This window comes from Gobio gobio (genome assembly GCF_949357685.1).
Source record: "Gobio gobio genome assembly, chromosome: 5".
In the NCBI taxonomy this organism is placed as follows: Eukaryota; Metazoa; Chordata; class Actinopteri; order Cypriniformes; family Gobionidae; genus Gobio; species Gobio gobio.
The window spans coordinates 26,560,027-26,583,877 of record NC_137101.1 but is presented as its reverse complement, the minus strand read 5'-3'; the positions used below and the strand labels follow the sequence as shown (position 1 = coordinate 26,583,877).

At 39.4% G+C, this 23,851-nt stretch overlaps 2 protein-coding genes across 2 annotated transcripts in view; one reads left to right on the top strand and one right to left on the bottom strand.

Annotated features, from left to right (window-relative positions):
- The window catches only part of iqsec3a (IQ motif and Sec7 domain ArfGEF 3a), a 190,613-nt gene that overhangs the window by 156,374 nt on the left and 10,388 nt on the right, over positions 1-23,851 (bottom strand). The gene's annotated exons all lie outside the window — the stretch shown is intronic.
- Positions 15,168-23,851, top strand: part of taf3 (TAF3 RNA polymerase II, TATA box binding protein (TBP)-associated facto) — a 996,662-nt gene continuing 987,978 nt past the window's right edge. The window contains exon 1 of the mRNA XM_079817184.1: positions 15,168-15,231. The gene's annotated coding sequence lies outside the window, so the exon portion shown is untranslated. The remainder of the gene's footprint in view (positions 15,232-23,851) is intronic.

Genomic DNA, 23,851 nt, shown 5'->3' with positions numbered 1-23,851 from the left:
TAGGCCAAAAGCGAGCAAATTACTAGAGCAAGACTTACTGCCGTTGACACGGATAATGACTTTTTGAATAGAGGCGACATAAACGTGGATTTGGTCAATAGGCTCAGTGAATTAACAGCTGTGTAAATGAAATTTAAGCAAGTATTAAAATCAATGACCTTGAAAAATACACCTGGCTGTTATTTAACAATCCAAAGTAAATGTTTAAATTCAAAAGGATATCCAATGTATGCTTGAAAGAAATAAACATTAACTTTTGACAGGATGATTCTATTTAAAATGGAAAGACATGCTTGAATTGATCAAGAGCACTGTAATCTGATTCAGAATAAAATTATATATTTCAAAGGACCATCTACTCATAGGCTGCCCAAGGGCTTTTGAAAAGATGAAAGTCATATTTCTGACAGCAGAGAAAGAAATATGTCATTTTAAAATGCATAAACACAACATTAGATCCAAGTTTGTACAGTTGAGGTTTTATCTCTTTAAAGTTTAAATTGTGTTTTTGAGCAAAATGCAATACGTTTTCACATTTCAAAAACACTGAAGTGCCCCAGGCAATTTCGGCTACACCATATCTTATTTTTCCCACCCCTTTGTATTCATAGTAAATAAATTAAGTGTTCACTTGGGAAAATCATTCAGGGTAATAGTTTGGTGACAGGGTGCCCAATAAATGATTGTTGATAACATGTCCATTAAATTGATGGTCTGAGTGACAAACTACAAAAGTCTACAAGCCACATTTTCTGACTAAAAGACCAAACATAAATTCATATAATAATTCAGAAGGCATTAAACTAGCTTTGATTGACTCGCTCAAAAACACAGATGTACACAAACAAACTTCTTCAAACTCTACAGCTGTGTTTAAGTCCCATCTCACAGAGGATTAGTGGATTGTGTGTGTGGTGTGTGTGGTGTGTGTGTGTGTGTGTGTGTGTGTGTGTGTGTGTGTGTGTGTGTGTGTGTGTGTGTGTGTGTGTGTGTGTGTGTGTGTGTGTGTGTGTGTGTGTGTGTGTGTGTGTGTGTGTGTGTGTGTGTGTGTGTGTGTGTGTGTGTGTGTGTGTGTGTGTGTGTGTGTGTGTGTGTGTGTGTGTGTGTGGTGTTGCACAGACTAGTTGACTTTAATGCTCTGCCATAACGCTTTAAACTTGACATCGGCTAGTCTTGCCTATAGAAGGCGCAACAGGATAAGAAATCTTTGACGTCCACTTTTACTCTCCGTTTCCAAACAGCTTAAATTACAAATAAATGCATACTCCAAGAGCGCTCCACAAGATGTGTTTGATTATACCATCTGGATGCTCAAAATAGTTTTAATGCACATTTTACACTATTTATTGTACAGGTAAATGAATCTCCAAACTCACTGCTGTATTGTAATGCACACACATAGTTGCTTGTACATAATGTGCAGATCATACACACAGAGAAACATTCAGAAGCGCAGAAATGTATTGTCTACACTGTTCTGTATTGTCTACACTACACTGTTAATCAATAAAATATCTTAGAAACTGAAAAATTATATATTTATCGATCTCATCCTGGGTCGATATTTCAGTTGGTAAAATTAGGCATTTTGATTTATACGCTGTTTAATGTTGATGATCACGTTATTTTACATATGGATCTGCTTTTATATGCTTTCGCTTGTTTCTGCTTCTTCTTTTCCTGTGTTTTGATCAGGAGATTCAGTACTCGTTCAGAAGATGCATGATAGCGCCCCCCCTACCGTATAACAGTAAAAACATGGAGAGCCGTACATTTCCGTCAATGGTGGGGAAAGAGTTAAGTGTACTTGGCTTATACTAACAATTATACAGAAAAGGCTAAGTATATTTGGCCTATACTTGTACTTAATCTTGTGATTGAGATATACAAAATATATACGTAAGAAAAGTATAATTTAGTATTCTAAGTTGGCTTGTAATTGTGTTTACTCTTGAGAGAATCATGTGATAGAGTAGCCTACTATATACTTTTTCCACATATATTGCCTTCTTTTATGTTTTAAAATACTTTTGGATAAACATATATGTTTAGGTTTAGAGTAAAAAGTCAGTTTTGGGAGTGGAAAAGCTTAAGTTAATATAGGTGGAACTGAACTTTATCTAAGCTACGGTAGCTATTAAATTATTAGTATACCTATAAATTTACAGTTGCAATAGAAAAGAAAAAAGATATAAACTAGTTGCATACTCAAAGTGTACTACTGAGTAGGCTACATACATTTTTAAAAGTAGTTTTTTTATACAACTAAAAAGTGTACCAATTTAGTCCTAAAAATTATTGACATAGTGTATACTACTAGTACGTTTATTTTAGAGTACTTTCTATATAATTAGAAAATTGAACTTTACTTAAGTTTACATAATAAAATAAACTTAATTATTTTTTGTAACGGAAATTTCTAAGCAATGCTCAATGAAACCAGGAAAACGGCTCGGGTTATGTATATAACCCTTGTTCCCTGAGAAAGGGAACGAGCACTGCATCGGTAACGACGAATTTGGGGACACTCCCTAAGCAACAGCGCGTCTGAAGTATGAATGAAATCAGGCCAATCCTGATTGGTGTTGCGTCATGACGTAACTATGACGGCGTACCCGGAAGGTACATATAGGGCAGCCCAGGCATAGTAATGGCAGTTATCGCGATGAAGCATGCGCTCCAGGCCTGCCGAGGTGTGGCGACGAGATGCAGTGCTCGTTCCCTTTCTCAGGGAACAAGGGTTATATACATAACCCGAGCCGTTCCCTTTCGAGGGAACTCCCACTGCATCGGTAACGACGAATTTGGGGAACGAGTACCCACTAGGCCACACCGATGGTAGCACCAGTCCTAGTGTGAAGCCGGAAACCGGGCACAGCTAGGACTGGAGTACCCTAGCACCGGGCGTCGCAGGGAGGTGCAGACTATAAAACCTAATAAAGGTGTGTGGAGTAGCCCATCCGGCCGCCTCGCAAATGTCCTGCAAGGGGACCCCAGAAAGGAGGGCCACCGAAGAGGCCATGCCCCTGGTGGAATGTGCCCTCACGGCCATAGGTGAAGGCAGGTTGCGCACCTGATAGGCCGTGGCTATTGCCTGGACAATCCAGTTACTAATAGTCTGGGTTGACGCAGGCAGCCCCTTCTTAGATGAACCAAAACACACTAATAGCTGCTCAGCTTCCTCCACTGCGCAGACTTCTCCACATATAATTTAAGGGCTCTGACCGGGCAGAGCAGGTGAAGCCTCCCTTCTTCCGCCGTCACGTGAGGCGGAGGATGAAATGCCTGAAGAACCAAAGGCCTGACCACGTTTGATGGCACCTTGGGCACATAACCGGCCCTAGGGTGTAAGATGGCCTTCACTTCGCCAGGGGCAAACTCCAGGCAAATCGGCGTAAGCGCCAAGGCCTGAAGGTCCCCCACCCTCCTCAGAGAAGTGATGGCTAAGAGAAAGGCCATCTTAAGGGTCAAGCTCTTTGGGTCTGCTGACTCTAGTGGCTCGAAGGGGGCCTCAGCCAATCCCTCGAGAACCACTGCCAGGTCCCAGGATGGGACTCTGGACCGAGCCGCAGGCCTCATCCTCCGAGCCCCACGGAGGAACCGTACAACCAACTGGTGCCTACCCAAAGGCCCATCACCCAACGGTGTGTGGAAAGCCCCAATGGCAGCCACGTACACCTTGAGTGTGGACGGGGTAAGCCCTGCAGAGAAACGATCTTGGAGGAACTCCAGCACTGAAGCCACTGGGCAGTTAACTGGGTCCACCTCACGCTCTCTACACCAAGTGGAAAACACATTCCACTTGAGGCTGTACAGTCTCCTTGTAGATGGAGCCCTGGAACTGAGTAAGGTCTCGATCACATCGGCCGGCAGGCCAGCCTCTAGGTATCTGGCCCCCTCAGGGGCCAGACCCAAAGGTTCCATAACTCGGGCCGGGGGGTGAAATATCGTGCCCCCTGCCTGAGACAGGAGATCCCTCCTCAGAGGAATCTCCCAGGGTTGACCTGCCAGCAGAGATATGATGTCCGAGAACCAAACCCGAGTCGGCCAACGTGGCGCCACCAGAAGCAGGTTGGCGCCTTGTCGACGGACCCACTCCAGGACTCCCGGGAGCAGAGCGATCGGGGGAAATGCATACAGACGTAGCCTCGGCCATGTCTGCACCATGGCATCCAGCCCCAGAGGGGCCGGATGCGTGAGAGAAAACCACAGTGGAAAGTGGGTCGTCTCTCGAGACGCGAATAAATCCACTTCCACTGGGCCAAATCTCTCGCACATGGCCTCCACCACCTCCGGGTGGAGTCGCCATTCCCCGGGCCTCAGCCCCTGCCTCGACAGGATGTCTGCTCCCTGATTTTGGACCCCCGGGACATACATTGCCCTGATGGACAACAGTTTCCCTTGGGACCACAGGAGGATGTGATGCGCCAGTCTGCATAGAGGGCGCGACCTCAACCCCCTGATGCCGTGCCCCAACCAGTGAGGGAGGCGTCTGTTGAAACGGATTTCCCGGCAACAGGACGCTCCCAACACTGGCACCTGGGACAGAAACCAAGGTTTCTTCCATATGACTAGGGAACGAAGGCCACTGCGCGTTACCCTGATCATACAGAATGGATTTCCCCTTAAGGAAAGCCACCTGGTTCACTTCGTATAGGGCATGGTGGCCGCGGAGGTCCGGGAAAAAGCTCTTCAGAGCTTTGTAGACCGCCAGCATTTCCAGGCAAAAGATGTGCCAGGAGAAATGCCGGGTCTCCCACAGACCTCTCGCAAGGCGGCCGCCATGACCCCGTCCCAGCCAGTGAGGGAGGCGTCTGTTGAAACGGATTCCCGGCAACAGGACGCTCCCAACACTGGCACCTGGGACAGAAACCAAGGCTACTTCCATATGACTAGGGAACGAAGGCCACTGCGCGTTACCCTGATCATACAGAATAGATTTCCCCTTAAGGAAAGCCACCTGGTTTACTTCCGTATCAGGACATGGTGGCCGCGGAGGTCCGGGAAAAAGCTCCTCAGAGCTTTGTAGACCGCCAGCATTTCCAGGCAATAGATGTGCCAGGAGAAATGCCGGGTCTCCCACAGACCTCTCGCAAGCGGCTGCCATGACCACGTCCCAGCCAGTGAGGGAGGCGTCTGTTGAAACGGAATCCCGGCAACAGGACGCTCCTAACACTGGCCCTTAGGACAGAAACCAAGGTTCTTCCATATGACTAGGGAACGAAGGCATCTGCGCGTTACCCTGATCATACAGAATGGTTTTCCCCTCGAGGAAAACCCCTTGATTCCCAGCCATCACTGTAAGGATCTCATGCAGCAGGCCAAGAGATATTCTGTTGGACACAGCCGCAATGAGCCCCAGCAGTCCTTAAACTGCTTCACAGTGATGCTGTGGCCTAGCTTCCTTCTAGAGACCACCGCCCGTATGGACTCGATACGTGCGGGAGACAAATGTGCCCCCAACGTAGAGAATCCCATACGACTCCCAGGAACACAGTTCTCTGAGAAGGCGTCAACACGCTACTGCGTGTAGAGTCTCAAAGGGCTAGGCCGCCTGGAAGAACCCGATATTGGTACGCTTTGCCCCCAAAGCGAATCTCAGGAACTTCCTGTGACACAGAAGGATGGATACAGGGAAGTATGCGTCCTCTTCAGACCCATCGTGACAGACCAGTCCTCAGACTGGATCTGAATCACAATGGAGGAATTGCTAAGCATCTTGAATCTGAATCTCCTCAGAGAACGATTCAAGTACCTCAGGTCTAAAGTTGGACACAACTCGCCATCCCTCTTAGGAACTATGAAGTACCGGCATTAGAATCTGGACTTCCTGTCTGCAAGAGGGACCCGTTCTATGGCCTCCTTGGCTAACAGGGCTGTACTTCTTGTTCCATAGCCCGAACCTGCCCTGGGCCGACCACAGTCCGGACCACCCCGTTGAACTTCGGGGGAGGAGAACCGAACTGAAGCCTGTAACCCAGCTCTACAGTCTGCAGGACCCACGTAGACACACTCGGAAGGCATGACCATGCGCCGAGATAATCTACTAAGGGAACCAGCCTCTCGAGGCTGGCCTCGGGTGTCAACCGAAACTCATTCCCGACCCCCTGAAGCGGCTAACCGGCAGGGAGCAGTCGAGAACGTTTTTCGGTTGGCGCACACGTTCGCTGCCCAGTCGCAAGTCCTACTGGAGGCGACGACGGCGGCGTGCGTGCGCGGGAAATCAGTGAGGCCCGAAGCGTCTTTGACGGCGGGAACACAGCACTGATTTCCCGAGAGCTCCTGGGGGAAAACGACCTCGGTCGCTCCTACCCGGGAGAGGGGGCTGGCCAGCAGGGGCCTCATCTAAGGGACGGACACTGCGATTAGCCCTTGCCTAAACCTGATGTGTCCCGCAGGCCACAAGGCGGCGAGAATGACATCACTTCAGGAGGGCTCCATCTTAGATGAATATCCAGTTCACAAGTTAAACACGCTTGGGTGACAGAATTAAAGTATCCAATTTATCAAAGTCGGATAACACGACACTCAATTCCTTGGAATTAAATGCCATCATAATCACCAACCCCGTGCCAACTGAACTGAATGACAGGCTGCATTAAAATACATCTAACTCCTCAAAGTCAGATAATATTTTAATTTAATTCCTCAGAATTAAATGCAGCCACAATAAGGTGAAACAAAGTCTGAATGATAGGCTGAATATCTAACTCCTCAAAGTCAGATTATATTTTATTTAATTCCTCAGAATTAAATGTGGCCGTAATCATCAGACGAACTGTTTATTTGTATTATATGGACTCATAAACCCCGCGTTGCCTCAGCAACGTGGTTCAAGCCGTCATAATACAATTGGCTTTCATCCCTCGAGAAAAAAAGCCAAACAGTTTCAAACAATACGGTGAAACATGGTCTGAATGACAGGCTGAATATCTAACTCCTCAGAGTCAGCTCATATTTCATTTAAATCCTCAGATTTAAATGCAGCCATCCAGTATCTCATGCACACCGATCGCGTGTGTTCACCTTAATTGCATACATAAGGAGTGCTTCATGACTTTGACTGCCTCGATGCTGAGCGCGTCTAATTCCTCAGAATCAGACCGCTGAAGCATCGGGTCCTCCGCCCCGGGGGAAGAAGCCGCAGCGCGGGCTTCCACACGGGGAAGGAGAACATCTGTACTGTCAGACAAAGACTGGGAAGATGCCTCAGCAGTCCCAAGTCCCGCTGACAGTCCATCCGTGAGCCCCATGACCGGCCTCGCCGCACCGCCTCGGCGGATGCGGGACCGATCCACAGGGCTCACGAGGCTGGCTGGTCTCACTGAACACGACCAGCCGAGAGCGGAGCAGCCTGAGTGTCAGCTTTCATAACGCTCGTAAGCGGCTCCCTCGAGAGCCGCCCGAGTATGCTGAACATCCAGACACTGCACACACAGCAGGTGTGCATCCGAGCCCGACATGTAACGGGGACACGGATGCACACACTGCTTAAACTCTCTCACTTTCCAGTCGCCATTTCACACACACTTTCACTTTTTGACAAACAACAATAAATAGACAGACAGATTTCACACAGAGCGCTATGCTGAAGAGCGATAACTGCCATTACTATGCCTGGGCTGCCCTATATGTACCTTCCGGGTACGCCGTCATAGTTACGTCATGACGCAACACCAATCAGGATTGGCCTGATTTCATTCATACTTCAGACGCGCTGTTGCTTAGGGAGTGTCCCCAAATTCGTCGTTACCGATGCAGTGGGAGTTCCCTCGAAAGGGAACTCAAACAACCACATATTAACATGCTAAAACCACCTTAGCGACCTCATTGGTCATTGCAATGCCCTGGCAACACCCACCCATTTTTCTACTTGCAATCACCACTCGTTTTCTTTACAAAATATAAAAGTGCATTAATATACATCTTATTATGAGTCATTTGGTGATATCATGCACTAAAAGCATCCAAATTACTTTTATAATATATTCTCTTATATCTCTTTTAAGAAAGGCTTTCACTCTGAAAGCTCCTTTTCGACATAAACATCTCTGTGATGAAGTCATCGTCCTGTGAGCTCATCACAATACAGCAGACCTAATGATAATGCAGGCAAGCATTAGTATTCCAGGTTAAACAAAGATAGTACACAGAGAGCACAATCTCTGATTTCCAAAACGTTCTGCCCAACCTTCCAAGGTTAGACGTCTAATTCCTCATAGAATAAACGTATAAAGCTCCAGCAGGTTAGTACAAATTTATCAGAGCCTTCATCTTCCTACAGCTCCATATGTCATGTGTTCATTCATTCTCTGCTGACGAATATATATATTTTTTAATTGGTTATTTTCAATGAACCTGGTGAACTAGGGTATAAAGTAGACTTATACCAAAAACCATTCACTAAAATTAGATGCTTTAGCCCAGTGGTTCTCAACCTTTTTTCAGTGATGTACCCCCTGTGAAATATTTTTTCAGCCAAGTACCCCCTGACCAACGCAAATCATTTTTGGTTGGAAAAAAAAGACTTAAAACAGAGCACTGTGCCATCAGTGTCTGATTTATTAAACTTTGGAACAGATAAACACATACAAAATTCAAACATTTGAAAAAAAAAAAAAACTATTTGGAACATTTTAAATGATAATAAGCCATGACTACATTTATTGCAAATATTTCTCATCACTAAAATGTAGTGATTCAAACTAATGTAGTGAAAACAGTGACCACATTTCTGAAATGGAAACCGGGGACATTTCCTATTTGAGTGGTCAAAATATCACTAAAATCTCATTTGTTATTTTATTTTAATTAAAAAACAGGGACAATACATTTTTGAATGTTTTTGTTATTGTTGTGGAGTCCTATTATATTAGTATATTATTATTAACATTAATAAGTATTATGATTTAGTTTGATTATTAGGATTTTTGGTCTGGATTTAAAACAATAAAAAAACAAACAAAAAAACAAACAAACAATGAAAACAGTTAATGGTAAGCTAACCATTGTAAATAAGCAGTTCAAAACAATATTGTAACATGAATTGATAAATAAAACTTTTCACCAAATATTGTAACATTTTATAATTGTATTTAAGTTTATACTATAAATTACTTGTTTTACTTCAAAAGTTTTGTTACGTTTATGCTTGATAGTAATTCTTACTGTCCTTAATTGGTCTTGTTATTTAGCATTTTAGGATTATTTTAAGCAGAAAGTATATTTATTCTGCACATGTATTGGTTGCAAGTGTAATTGTTTGGGGTTAGGGTTAAGGTTTTTATATTTAAGTTATAGTTCAGATGTGTGGTAATCACTGCGTTGTGACTGCGGAACTTTTGGGGACAAAACAATCCCCCACCTTGTTGAGGCTCTGTTATAAAGCACATACAATATTACTTTAAATTAAAAACGAATTGTTAGTATGTTCCTACCTTGAAAGCGACAACGAGGTTTATTTTGATATTTGACGATAATGGCGCTCGGTACGTTAACGTTGTTCATGTAGTAGCGGCGCGCGCGCTACCAAGTAGAGTCAGTAGCAGTATGTTGGTTGGGCGCTTTTTTCTAATATATCTGCGGGTTGTTTGGAACGAGCTGTAAAACGGGGACATTTCCGGGGACAACTCCAGTCGGGGACAGAACATTAAAAACTGGGACTCTCCCCGGGAAACGGGGACGTCTGGTCACCCTATGATCCAAGTGATTGACAGGTGATGCCAGGCGGCATATGACAGGTTGGGTCAAACCATTCTGGTATGGGGGAGAGTTTTTAGGATAATATAATTGAATAGCCTACTGAATATAAAATTCATTTTATGAACTTATGCTTATATTTTCCTGAAATATTTATTAAATAATATTTTTTAAAGAATTTTTGCATGGATGCTACTTTTTAAATATATGTAGGCTATATTTTAAAATCTCACGTACCCCCTGGAGTGCCTTCACGTACCCCCATTTGAGAACCACAGTTTAGCCAATGATACTTTGACAGCTATTTGTCTATGTAAATGATTATTGAAACATCTTAACAGCACATGAAATGTCTTAAGCCACGATCAGACAGAACGCGTTTTTGCTGAGAGAGGCGCCTTTTTAAATAGTTTTCTATTGGCAGTGAGCGTTATGTGCAATGTTTATGCACCCCGGGCGCATCACGTTTTTGTAGGAACGCTCTGAGCGCATGAAGTTGAAAAAAATCAACTCTGAGTAGAAAAGCACCCAAAGTCATCGCGTTTTTTTTTTTTTTTTCATTGTCCAATCGAATTAATGGAGAGGCGGGCCTTCCGTTGTGGACTGACAGGACTGCTGATTCGGGGGTTGCCTAGCAACATAAAATTGCAGGGGATTGCCTATGCTCTTTTCTAAATTAAAAAAACATCAACCAAAAAAAGGCAGTGTGGTGCGCCTTTCAAACCGGAAAAACACGTTCTGTCTGATCAGGGCCTCAGAATTTCTTGTAATGACATTGTAATAACATAATTGTGTTACTAATTTTATTTTGGTAAGATACTTAAAACACTATTTTCAAAAATAACCAATTTGCAGCAATTATATAGGTTTCCAACACTAGTACACTAGTTGTTGAATTTTTTTTTTTTTTTACAATAGACGTCCATTTAGAATTACATGTGGCCAAGACAAAGAGGTCCATAATACTAGACAAAGCTATCCATTAGATATTCTTTTAGAGACCTAAAAAAATTGTCAATGGGTACAACATCATAAAACATTATTATATTTAACTATGTCCTATTTATGGTCCTATATACCATTGGTAGTCATTTTGAATGACTACCAATGGAGAAAGATGCTGTTAAAAGGAGTTAACTGGACCATTTAACTCTGTGGGTCGATATGCAGTTAACTGCTAAACCTGAATAAAAGGTAAAGAGTGTAATTAATGGATTTGAAATAAGAGAAAGTAACATAAAGCCAGATTGTGTTGAATTAACTTTGGTCTTCTCTCTTGTTCCTGCTTATGCGTTTGCATTGCACTTACAAGCTGGTTGAGTTTTTTTACGTGACTACAGGACAAGTATGGAAAATCACAGTCATCTTGTGAAGGCCTCTTGTATCAAATGAAGCTCCATTGTTATAGAAATATTTTTATATTTTTCCTTCTTTTTTTGGTGTCACTTTGATTGACTGTAATAGGAATCTAATTATTAAGCTGTGCCATAAGTTTCTTTAGAACGCCAAAGAAGTGAGACCTATCAAGATGGCATTTACATTGTGTCCTAAGCAGACAGTGCGACAAGTAATTTGTCTCTCCACAATGAACACGGAACTGCTGTGCAGCTTGACACATTGACGGCCAATAGAAATAAATTTGATATTTAATACAGAGGATTTTGGACCAATGAGATTTTGAAGACAGAAACTCTGTTAAAATCTTGTATCACTTCTGATTAGGACACCATGTAAGCCTGGGTTCTAGGGATGTACTCAAAGTCAAATACCTTTGCTTGGATAATGACTTCAAAACAAATTCTGCCGAATAATAGAAGGAGGAAAAAAAGATAGACCAACAAGAACAAGGATAAAGCAATACTTTTAATGAACTTATATAAAATTACATAAATTAAAATGGCTATCTGAAATCTGAACTTGTCAAGAGTAAACTTAAACAAAGAAAACACATATTTCTGCTTTTCAAATGTCAATGCTATAGCGAGATATACAATTATATGCTTTGGGATCTCACTCACTCTTCAAGTTCTTTCTAAAAAAAAAAGCAAACACAGTAAACAAAGAAAAAGCACATTTTGTTGTGACAGTCCAACATGATCACATGAGAATGTGTATCAATAGTACGAGTGTGCAATGTGGTGGAATGTATACGGCAAAATGAGTTTTGGCGTGCATATGATACGCACTTTATGGTGTGTATAACACGCTCTTGGGTAGGATGGGGCTGGGGGGTTTGTGCGTATAATACGCCATAAAGTGCATATCATATGCATGCGAAAAACTGTGTACCATTTTGGCGTATACATTCCACGAAATTGCACACCTGTATTATTTATACGCATTTTCGTGTGATCGGGCGCGACAGTCATGATGTCGTCATTAAAACAAGTGTTATATAAGCTAATGTTTTTTTGCACAATGTTAATGTTACGTGGGAGTGTTTAATGTTGTAACAAATTCCACTGATGGCAAGTTTGAAGGTGATCTCAAGTGCAGTTTATTCCAAAACAAAACATGAACGGATGCAAAATAAACAATGACTTGACTTTTGACGTAACTTGACTTGACTTGACCAACACGAACTCACCAACACAAACTCACCAACAGTGTTTTGTGCAGGGAACACACATGCAAGAACAACGACCGACCACTAACAACTGAAGCACAGAGGTTTAAATACACAGGGGCAAACAAGCTTAACAAGTTAACAAGACACACCTGGGGAGACTAATCAACAGGAAAAACTACAAAGAACTACAAAATATGGCACAATACAGGAAATAACAAAAGTCCTCACAAGACAAGGAAACACAAGCTGAGATTATGACAAACTTGGCTTGAGAACAGATGTATATTAAATATTCTATATTGCTGTACTCCTTTAGAAATTGCTATGCTATGCTATGCTATGCTATGCTAATGCTATCAACGCATTGTGTTACCAATTAGCAATAATTTCTTCACTAGTTAAAAGTTTCCACTAATAATATTTAAATTGAAATTAATGAAAAATTTAAGTTAAACGAATGAATTCACACGAATATTTTACACACAAATCTAGTAGCCATTAAAATGTATGAGTAGAAAATAAAAATCTGCAGTTCTGCTTACTTAAACTTTGAAATTCTTAACTAAAAAAAAATTATGTAACTAATTACCTCATTTTTGGTTTATTTTGCCAACTTATTTTGGTTTACAGTGTAACAGGCAACATTCTGTAGAAAAAAATTAACAAATAAGAATAGAATAAAAAGAATAATAACATTTTAATTACATGCTAACTTTAATAGGAACGTTAAAGTAAAATGTTCTTAGAACATATATATGTTAGCTGGGATACTAGCCTACTTGTGATCCACTGGATTTCACATGAAAAACAGCTCAACCAAACAAACAAATAGACGCCAGGCTCTAGCATGAAGGCGTTCTTAAAGTACCATCTGCCGCAGCTAACATTCTCAGCTGAACTTGTCCTGTTGAACAGAATATGATGCATAAATCATGTTACTCTTTCCATAAGGTGGATTAATTGTTAAAAATAGACAAGAATAGCATGTGGATATTCCTGTGGGAATCAGCTTTTAAAAATAGACTTAGCCCCATCTCTAAAATTCACAAACGTACAAACACATACACTCATTCAGTATTAAAGCACTAAGTCTCCTTGAAAGGTTTGCATCAGCAGGAAGGATAGAGCAGTCTCGCAAGGTTCTGTATTCTCCCCACAACACAAGAAAAACAGGGCAGTGGTGAGAAAGGAACGGAAAGAGTTGAGACGTTAATACTTTAAGAATTCAGGAGATGCTTTAAGTAGCAAGCCAAAAGTTTGTGCCTTTACTCCACTGTGCCGTGACGTAGGTTTTCTAAGCACAGTTTGGAAACCATCTTCTTAAGGTGAACACATAAACACTTCCTGTATGTTTCTATCATATTGTGTTGCTTTTAAACAGCATTCCTATCAACTAAACATAGGCCCTAACCCTAAACCCAACTCTACCACTAAAATCAGAAGGTAAATAAAAGATTTAAGGGTTTTTTTAATGAAAATTTAAGTATAAGACCAAGTATAAGTATTAAGTATAAGACCAATTTTGAAACCAATCAAATAAAGTAATAACACCACATTAAAACATTCATTCTGAAAGAAAAATGCAATAAAGTCACATTGTCATATATAAAATCACCGAGTTGGTGTAGTAAGCAACACGCACGAACAAGGAATACCAAAGTCTTCCATTCTAAATGCAGGAGATTGTTAGAAGAGTAAACAACACATTACACATAGACATTAACCGACAGGTTACAGGGACATGATCAGAAACCAAGGAAGCCAAAACTAATCAGAGCAGGGAAACAGGAACTAAGGGAAACAGAACAGCATATTAAAATGAGATTCCATAGAATTAAACATAACCTATAACATATTTCACATTGTTATCTATAAAGTGCAATATAATGGTACAATTCTGAGAAAAAAAGGCACAATTGTAAGAAATAAATTAGCAAATGTGAGATATAAAGCCACAATTTTGAGAACAAAAGTGAACAAAATAAAGAACTGATTCACAGAAATTAATTGGTCTTTTTCTTATTAATCAACACTTTTTCTGTATTGATCTTATTCTAAATTAGAATACTCTCCCTGTTTTAACACTTTTATACTCAAGATACTACTCTGGTGTTCAATGCTTAAAAACAACTTACAAAGATGCCACTAACAATGCAAAAACAACACAGAATCTGCTTTGGCTTACAATATTGTTAACACAGACTGCATGCTCACATGCTCCAAAGTTGACTTCTGACTTTCGTACAGTAATGAGCACTGATTGACAAAGTATTTTTTCAAATATTTAATATTTTTTAAGAATGCTGTTCAAGCTTCATCCCTGAAACTAAGCTGATCGGGTGATGGGAATGCTGCGCTACAAAGATGTTGATCCATGCACATGTCCTACTTGGCAAAATAACACTAAGCCCTAAGCACTACATTCACAAAAGACCAGAACACCCACATCGACTTAGACCAACCACATGCAATATCGACACAAGGCAAATTATGATATGGTTGTGGATGCGTGGGTTTCCTATTGATACCACTGGTTCACCCTTCTGTCAAGCATGCGGGATACACACAGCTCATTACATTTGTCTGCTGCTTCTATTTTTTTCTGCTAACAGCTGTGAGACTGCAGAATTCAGGCTGATTATGAGCCTTCAACCTTTTCTGGTGCAAAACAACAACAACCACTTTCAGCCAAGTGAGGTTGGAGTTAGAACATTTTGTTAACAAGATAAACAATTCTGATTTATTTTTTTGGATTTCACCAACAACCGTAAAGGTAAAATGGTGCATCATGATGAAAAAGTAATAATTTTTAACTAGGGGTGTAACGGTACACGTATTCGTACCGAACCGTTTCGGTACAGGGCTCTCGGTTCGGTGAGCGTGTGTGTACCGAACGGTTCCGAATGCAATCTTTAACAGTTCACAGTCGGCTTGTTTTAAGCGCGGAACACACTTCAATCCAAGTTCCCACACAAACATATTAAGTATTCAGCTCATTTTATCACGAAATTCAAACGATAAATGCCGTTTTGACGCTCTATAATGTGACGACTGATCACTTTATAGGCGCGTCAATTCAGGCGCGAGTGAACGCGATCGATCATCTCTTCCAGAAGAATAAACATGAATTAATAACTTACGGTATGTTGAGGATAACATTTACTGAAACGTATTATATGTCGTGTAATCGCTCAATCAGTGTTTCAATCGCAGAAAGACGTAAAAAACAGCTTGTAAACTATGTCACGCAGCATCATTTACCTCAGAGTCAGAAGTCATTCAGTGTCCACAGCTGTTAATTCACTAGAGAAATCAACTCTTTCACTATAGATGCACTATATATATATATATATATATATATATATATATATATATATATATATATATATATATATATATATTAATTCTACTTAACCTGTTAGTGATGTCTTGATTATTTAATGCTATGTTTAGAAAAATCTGTCATGAAAAGGACAGTCACTAAGATTATACTTCAACAATGAATTGGAGAAAAAAACAATTTTATAATTAGATTTAGGAGTTAATGCAAAAACTGCCTTATGTGAAGTTTACATGTTTGCACACAATGTGTTATTTGAGTGTTGATTATCCTATATCTAAACATGAATATCAGCTGAATATAGGCTCATAGTTTGGGCTCTGTTGTTAACCTTTAATATTATAGTAATAATGTGCAAGTAAGGGATCCCTATATAGTTTACAGCATTATCTTTAAGAAACTTTTAGTTATAATTTAATTCATTTAAGGACAGAGACAATTTTTTCAGTAAACCACTGTTTAATAAAAAATAAATAAAAAGCCATTTTTTTAAACTGCTGTACCGAACCCGCACCGAACCGTGACTTCAAAACCGAGGTACGTACCGAACCGTCAGTTTCGTGTACCGTTACACCCCTATTTTTAACCCATACTAAGTTTAACAATTCTACCAACATTTTAGAAAAAGAACAAATGTAGAAAGAATCAATTGAGATAATCTAATCATAAAATAATGGAGATTGATTACACGGTTCAAAGTTATTTTCAGCGTTCCTGTTCAAATGTAAATTGGTTGTTTTATCAAAAAAAAAATCGTAACTTTATCACTGTCATGATCTCAAGATCATAAATTTGGAGAAGGTTTGATGAACGCTGTAGGACAAGTGGTTTCCAAAAAATGGTGGAAAAATCTAAAAACTGAAGCTGACAAAATTCAAAATGCTGGAATAATGTAGAAATTCAACTACATTAAATTTAATGTAGGGGGGGGGGGGTGTTTTGCTTCAACGCAACACAGTTCAAAAGTTATTAGCTAAAACATACATGAAATTTGAACTATAGGTAGCACAATAGGGCTTGAAATAAAGAGCCCAAAATTACCATAATATAAGTTGAGCCTCTCCTCTATGAGTGTGGCTAATTATATTAGGTAAGATTCAGTAGGCACCTTCATAATATTAGTAAGGTTTTACAGGAAGGACATGTTCAGACATGCACCATTGCAGTTTAAGTCCTGAGTCATCACCGCATGAACTGATGATGTAACAAAAAAGAGTTCCGTAAGGTCAGTGCGCTGAGAGCGATTAGCACGGCACAACTGCACTGCAGCACTGACCACATGTGCATGCAGTCCACAGCTGCAGTTGCTCTCAGACATCAACAGAGATGGTTTGCTTTAATGAAGAGATTTCTTTTTCTCCAAACTAATTTCCATTCTCATAAGATAACATTAAAGGAGTTGATGCTCAAAAAAACACAGCCATTAACATTTTCTTTTCTGATGGCAGTCGAGTGTCTTATTAGGAGACTAGTCTGAACCAGCTCACTTAGCCAGACCTTCAGACTGACAGGTCTGGACTCTATCGCAGCTTTCACTGGTCAAGGATGACCCAAGAGGATGTTTGACTGACATGTAACGCAACCAATCACAGTTTGATTTGTTTCGCATCATGTTTAGGGGCGTGAAAATGTAAAATGTCCCTGCAATAACAGACCGCTGTGCATCTTAAATTATTGTTTCAAGAACATTTAAGTTTACTGCAACAGTGGAGCTGCGAACTTCACATACTTTTGAAAATCCAGCGTTTAGTTGATCCTGGTAAGCGCTCATTGTCACAGTTGTAAACACCAGTGAAGGGGGTAACACATTACAAGTAACTTGAGTTACATAATCAGATTACTTTTTTCAAGTAACTTGTAAAGTAACCCATTACTTTTAAAATGACAACAAAATACTTACTTTTTCAAATAAGTAACGTGTTACATTGTTTTTCCATGTATTGACTGACAACACCTCTCCTGTTCCTATGTTGAGAGAAATCATAAAGTGCAAAGGCGTTGTGTGCGCTGAGTAAACATGATTGTTATTCTAGTTTTAGAATAAATGTGAGCAATTAGTTACTTTTTTAGGAAGTAACGCAATATTGTAATGCATTACTGGACAGCGTTCTTCTTCCACAAGGGAGTTTGGAGTCACAGCATTTGTTTCCAGGCCGACTGTTAAAGAGCGCAATACACACGTCTCGCGGACATCCTGTAGAATTCAACCAATCAGAAGTGTTTCCAGATAAGTGTGCCATCTGCATCAGACGTTCAGCAAGTGGCCCATGGATGTGATGTCTGAGGCTGAGACTAGATTCAGACTACACAATATCAGCCAGATTTTGGCACAATCCATTTGACGTAGGGTGTGTGGTGATTTGTTAACAACAATGGCCGTCGTGACGCAAGAATCAATCGCTTTATCTTGTATAGTGTGTCATAGATGATAACAAAGTTGAGATGGTGGCCCAGTGGGTTAAACCATGGAACTGACACACAGAAGGTTGCTGGTTTGATCCCAGCAGTCACCACCAGTGTGTCCTTGAGCAAGGCACTTTACTCCATGTTGCTCCAGGGGGATTGTCCCTGTAATAACAGTCGCTTTGGATAAAAGCGCCTGCCAAATGCATAAAAACATTTTTTTTTTTTAAACAACAACGCCGCATCTGCGATGTTTCGCAATGTCATAACTTCTTTCCATGACATCTGTGACCAATAAGAGCATACACACGCTTTCAAACATGGCAAAACAAGCGAGAGAAAGATGATGATATTGGTGCTGCTAAGTGGAATTATGCAATGGAGGAAAGGATCGTGGATCTATGGCAACAATACTCCTGCCTTTATGATGTTTCCTCAAGGGACTACCACAACAGAGTGAAAAAAGATAAATGCTGGCGAACAATAGCAGAGGCGCTTCAGAAACCCGGTGAGTACCGGAATTAGCATTAAGCTAACACGCCACTTCAGGAGTTTGTTTACGTTCTTGTTTCCGGAAGTCAGTTCCGCCTTGTCTATGACATCATACACATTGATAAAGACGGTTGGTCGGAAAGCAACATGTAGTCTGACATGTTTCTTGTCCGCAACATGACAATAATTTTGGTGTCAAAGTCACATAATCTGACACTGTGACTATCGAAATAGACAAAAATATAGTGTAGTCTGAACCTGGCATTTTGCGGATAATATCTATTTAAAGTAAACTATTTTTTGCATCTACTCAATAACAAAAAAAATATATGATACATGTCTCAAATTCATTCATTTAATCAATTAATTAAACTGAATTAGTTCTTGTGTTGTACTAGTAAGCTTGCATGTAAAAAGATGATCTGAAAGTTATGAAACATTCTATCCTATTGCAAGCATTATAACCGTGGTCTCTTTTTTTGTTGTTGACAACTTTGACCTACCAGAAGATAATAAATATATAGGGCATACCAAATCAGTCATTTGGACAAAACAACTGTAATTTTTTCTAATTAGCCATTCCACAAGTGAAAAGCTCCTGCCAACTTCCTGGTGCCCATGCTGGGAAATGATTGCGCTGTCAACATGCCGGCATATCAGTGATTATGGAGAGCTCTCAGATATCCATAAAACTTTGGCTAAATGCATTTCATCTTCTTCCACTAAGGCATTATTTGAAAAGGAACATTAATTTCTATGAAACAGATCATCATCTGCATATTGTTAAAAAATTGGCTCAAAAAGCATCCAAGAAATCCAACATATTAGATCTTCCAACATTATATCAGGATTTCTCAATGTTTAGGGGGGCAGTATGTATAATACACTTGATTAATACATCAAATTACCAATTAGTAATTACATGCCATTTATAATTTATTTTGACAGATACATCATATTTGCACCTCAGTATTGTTGTACATTAACTGTATGCAATAATAACATAGAGTGTAAATGATTATATTTATTAAAATTATTAAATAGATGCAACCTTAATAGGACAATAAAAGCCCTCCCTACACCGACCCCTAACCCTACCCAGTAAATACTTTTATTATTATTAAACATTTCGTTAGGCACTTTATTTCCACTTTTAGAACATTTTCTTCATTTTTGTTGAAAGCAAATGCCTTTCCGATGTGATATATATATAAGAAAAGGGACAAGAGTGAGCTCAGCAAAAGGCGGATTCGATCCCGGGTCGATCGCGTCCAAAACAAAATTCTTAAGCCTTACGCTTTACTGATTGTGCCACTTGAAGACATAGAAATATGAAAGTTTTTTTAATATTGTTTGGCCCAACCTGGCTTTGTTAGGCGGAGCTAGTGCAAATAGCACTTGCCAACAACGCTATTTGCATTTGGTGTGAATAGACACTCCGTATAAATTATTAATATTGTGTGGTAGGTTTAACATGGGATTATTCGATTTTTTTTTTCCCCCATCATTTTCAACAGGAAACAGCACTCAATGTAACATGACCCTTCTTATCTATGAGTGAGAGAGTGTGGTCACTGTGTACAAACATTTGGCCGCACTGCCTTTTAGAATTCCACTGCTGTGCGACCTTTCCCAATCGCCATCTCTCTCTGTCCAATGGGTGCAGCAGGGAGTGCTGCAAATGTTTGAAAGTCACCTTTGCATAGTCACCTTTTTCACACCCTTCCCCCCACATTCCCGTCGCTGAGCACGTACGGCCCTGACTAATGATGTGCAAGGCTTTTTCAGATGCTGCTGATGCTGACTGCACAGACACAGAAAAAAGGAAAAAGAAAAATGAAGCAATCTAAAAGCACTCAATAGAAAATGTGATATTCATGATTTGGGTTTCTGCCATGCAAAAAGCCAGAGCCAGTCACCCTGTCATAACCATACATACGTGCCTAGCATTCACACTGAGAAATTTCTAGCACCAGCACTAGGGTTGACAATCGAGACCCGATTCTTATTCAGAATAATTTTCATTGTGAGGTAAAAATACTGAAACCGAACGTTTTTCATGACATTTGGTTCTTGAGAGTCTGCATTCTTTACGCTGGTGTGAACAGAAGACTATACTAAAACACTCTGACAGTCTTTTCTACTCCACTACTGAATCTACGTTCATCACCGCGGCAAAATAAATCATGTTTTAGCTTAGTGAACTTGCAGTTTGAATTGCACATGAGGGAGAAATACTCTGTGTCATGAAATAATACAAAAATACAACATGGCATGTTCTTATTGCAATGTGTCGCAAACAAACCAGTAAATATGAATCACAAATTAGCTCACTCACTGAATCAGTCTGGGGTGCGTTTCCCGTACAACGACGCAACTCACTGCTTAACTACCATAGTACGATGCATCGTTGAAGAAATCAACTAGCTACTGACGATTTTATTGTAACGATTTTATTTTATTGTATAAAAAGTCGTTCAACCGCTTTGGTTAATGATGTCACGCAGGTGGTGGAGAAATAACTTATTTTAATGAATCCGTTTAAGGTTGAATTAATGCTAGATTTGTTGCTATAAATTATGAACATGGCATCTGAGGACTAATTCTAGTCTCAGATTCAATCATTGGCTCGTCCTTACGTACTAGAGCACGTACGCACATGCACACTCTTCAAAAACAGTGCTTTAAATCTCTTGACAAACTAAAAGACGTAAATGACATTTGTATGTATTTTAAATAAAAGATATAGATTGTACTGAATGTCAGCTTGCCTCAAGATAAGGAATTATTAAGTCCACATGTCATGCAAACAAGAAACTATGCTTCTAACCACAGGTCGAGAGCTGTCATTCCAACCATGCAACTTTGCGATGCTGTTTGCGAACGTTCGTTGGAACGATGGTTTTGGGAAACACTGACTCGTTGAACTATGCTAATAACGAAGGAACTTGCGACCATAGTTGGCTAACAACGCTTTCGGGAAACACTGACTCTTTGAACTATGTTGATAACGACGGAACTTGCGACCATAGTTGGCTAACAACGCTTTCGGGAAACACTGACTCTTTGAACTATGTTGATAACGACGGAACTTGCGACCATATTTGGCTAACAACGCTTTCGGGAAACACTGACTCTTTGAACTATGCTGATAACGACGGAACTTGCGACCATAGTTGGCTAACGGCGCTTTCGGGAAATGCATCCCTGAGCAGTTACTGAATTCACATGTGACTCATTCAGTGAACCTCAAGTCTTACTTCTGATCTTATGTCACTCAAAGTAAAGCAAGAACCGAAATGTGTGAGAGATTTAATAACCGACTGGTTGTTTATATTGTTTATATGGCGTTTTAGTGTAACAATGTTAAATATTTTTAAATACATATTTCATAATAAAATAAATTATGTATACAATATTGAATAAATATTTATGGTAACACTTTATTTTACAGTGTCCTTGTTACTATAAATGATGCATAATTACATGCAACTAACCCTGAAGAAGACCCAAACCATTTAGTAAGTACATGTAGTTCATGTTATTTCAAATGTATGATTACACTGTAACAAGGACACCTTAAAATAAAGTGCAACTATGTTAAATGTCTAAAATATTTAATAATGTAAATATTTAAATTATACAAAAATATTTTTTTTTGTTTAGTATTCGTGCTTATAATAAACATGTTCAATATGGTGCATTAAATCAATTATCTGGTAAGAAGTACTAAAAGAAGTGATCCATCAAAAGTATGTTATAAATAATGTAAACGTATAAACATTTAATATTATAAATATTTATGTAAAAAAAGTGTTTTTGTATATTAATATAGTATATTAATATTAATATTGTATACATTTCAATATAGCACATTGTATAGGGACAATTATCTGATGCTGTACTAAAATACGTGCTTCTGTAAAATCACTATGTAATAATAAATAAATTTTGTAATAAATGTTTAATAATGTATAAAATATTTGTGTTATTATTATTGATTATAATGAACATTAACTTATCATGAATACATGGTATAATATATATATATATATATATATATATATATATATATATATATATATATATATATATATATATATATATATATATATATATATATATATATATATATATATATATATATATATATATATATATATATATATATATATATATATATATATATATATATATATATATTAATTAGGATTGATTATCTGGTGCTTCTTCAAAAGTACTTTGTAACTGAAATTGTTAAGTTGAATCTGAATCGCTCGGCTACATCTTTCCTTACATTTCCATCTAGCCTCACAGGCCTCGGCACACACTGCTATCCTGTAGCTCCTCAGCTGCAGACAAATATGGAGAGAAACAGGGAGCCACATAGGAGCTAAGGAGCAGACAGGGAGTTTGTGTATGCCAGGCAGAATATGTGAGTGTGTGTGTTCATGTTTGCAGTAGATGTCAATGTGTGTGCTCATAAGTGTATGTCAGAACACCTGTGTGTTCTAATTGAAGTGCTGCCTCAGGTGCAGCCCACAACATCGCCAACTCTCACCTCAGAGCCAGAGGGACGCCCAAAAGCAACCTGTCTCTCAAGAGCCTCTATACACACACACACATATACACACACACACACACACAATTAAACGGTAATTAGAATGGGAAGCAGTGACAGAAATGGAGGGTAAAGTCACAAATTGCTACTGTCAATGAGGTCAAACTAAATTTACAAAATTCACAAATCTACAAATGTACATCTACAAAATGGGATGGCCCAAGTTTATTTACACATAGACTGTCCAGAACTGGGCAAGGTAATATTTTTATTTATAATATTTTGTAAAAAGAAAATGAATTTTATTTTTAGGATTAATAAGATGTTTTGCTTTGCCAAACAATTGTATAGTATATTATATCATACTAAAAATGCAATATAAATAGTACCACTTTAGTTTAAGGTCCAAGTCTCACTATTAAAGGGATAGTTCTGTCAACATTTACTCACCCTCAAGTTGTTCCAAACCTGTATGAATTTCTTTCTTCTGCTGAACACAAAAGATGACATTTTGAAGAATGTCGATAACCAAACAGGACCCCATAGTACTATCCATAGTATTGTTTTCCCTACTATGGAAGTCAATGGGGTCCATCAACTGTTTAGTTCCCATATTCTTCAAAATATCTTATTCTATGTTCAGCAGAAGAAAGAAATTCAAAGAAATTCATTCATTCAAATTCATTCCGTTTGGAACAAGAAATTATGACAATTTTTATGTTTGGGTGAACTATCCCTTTAACTAGTTGCTTATTAGCATGCATATTACTAGGATGTTGGCTGTTTA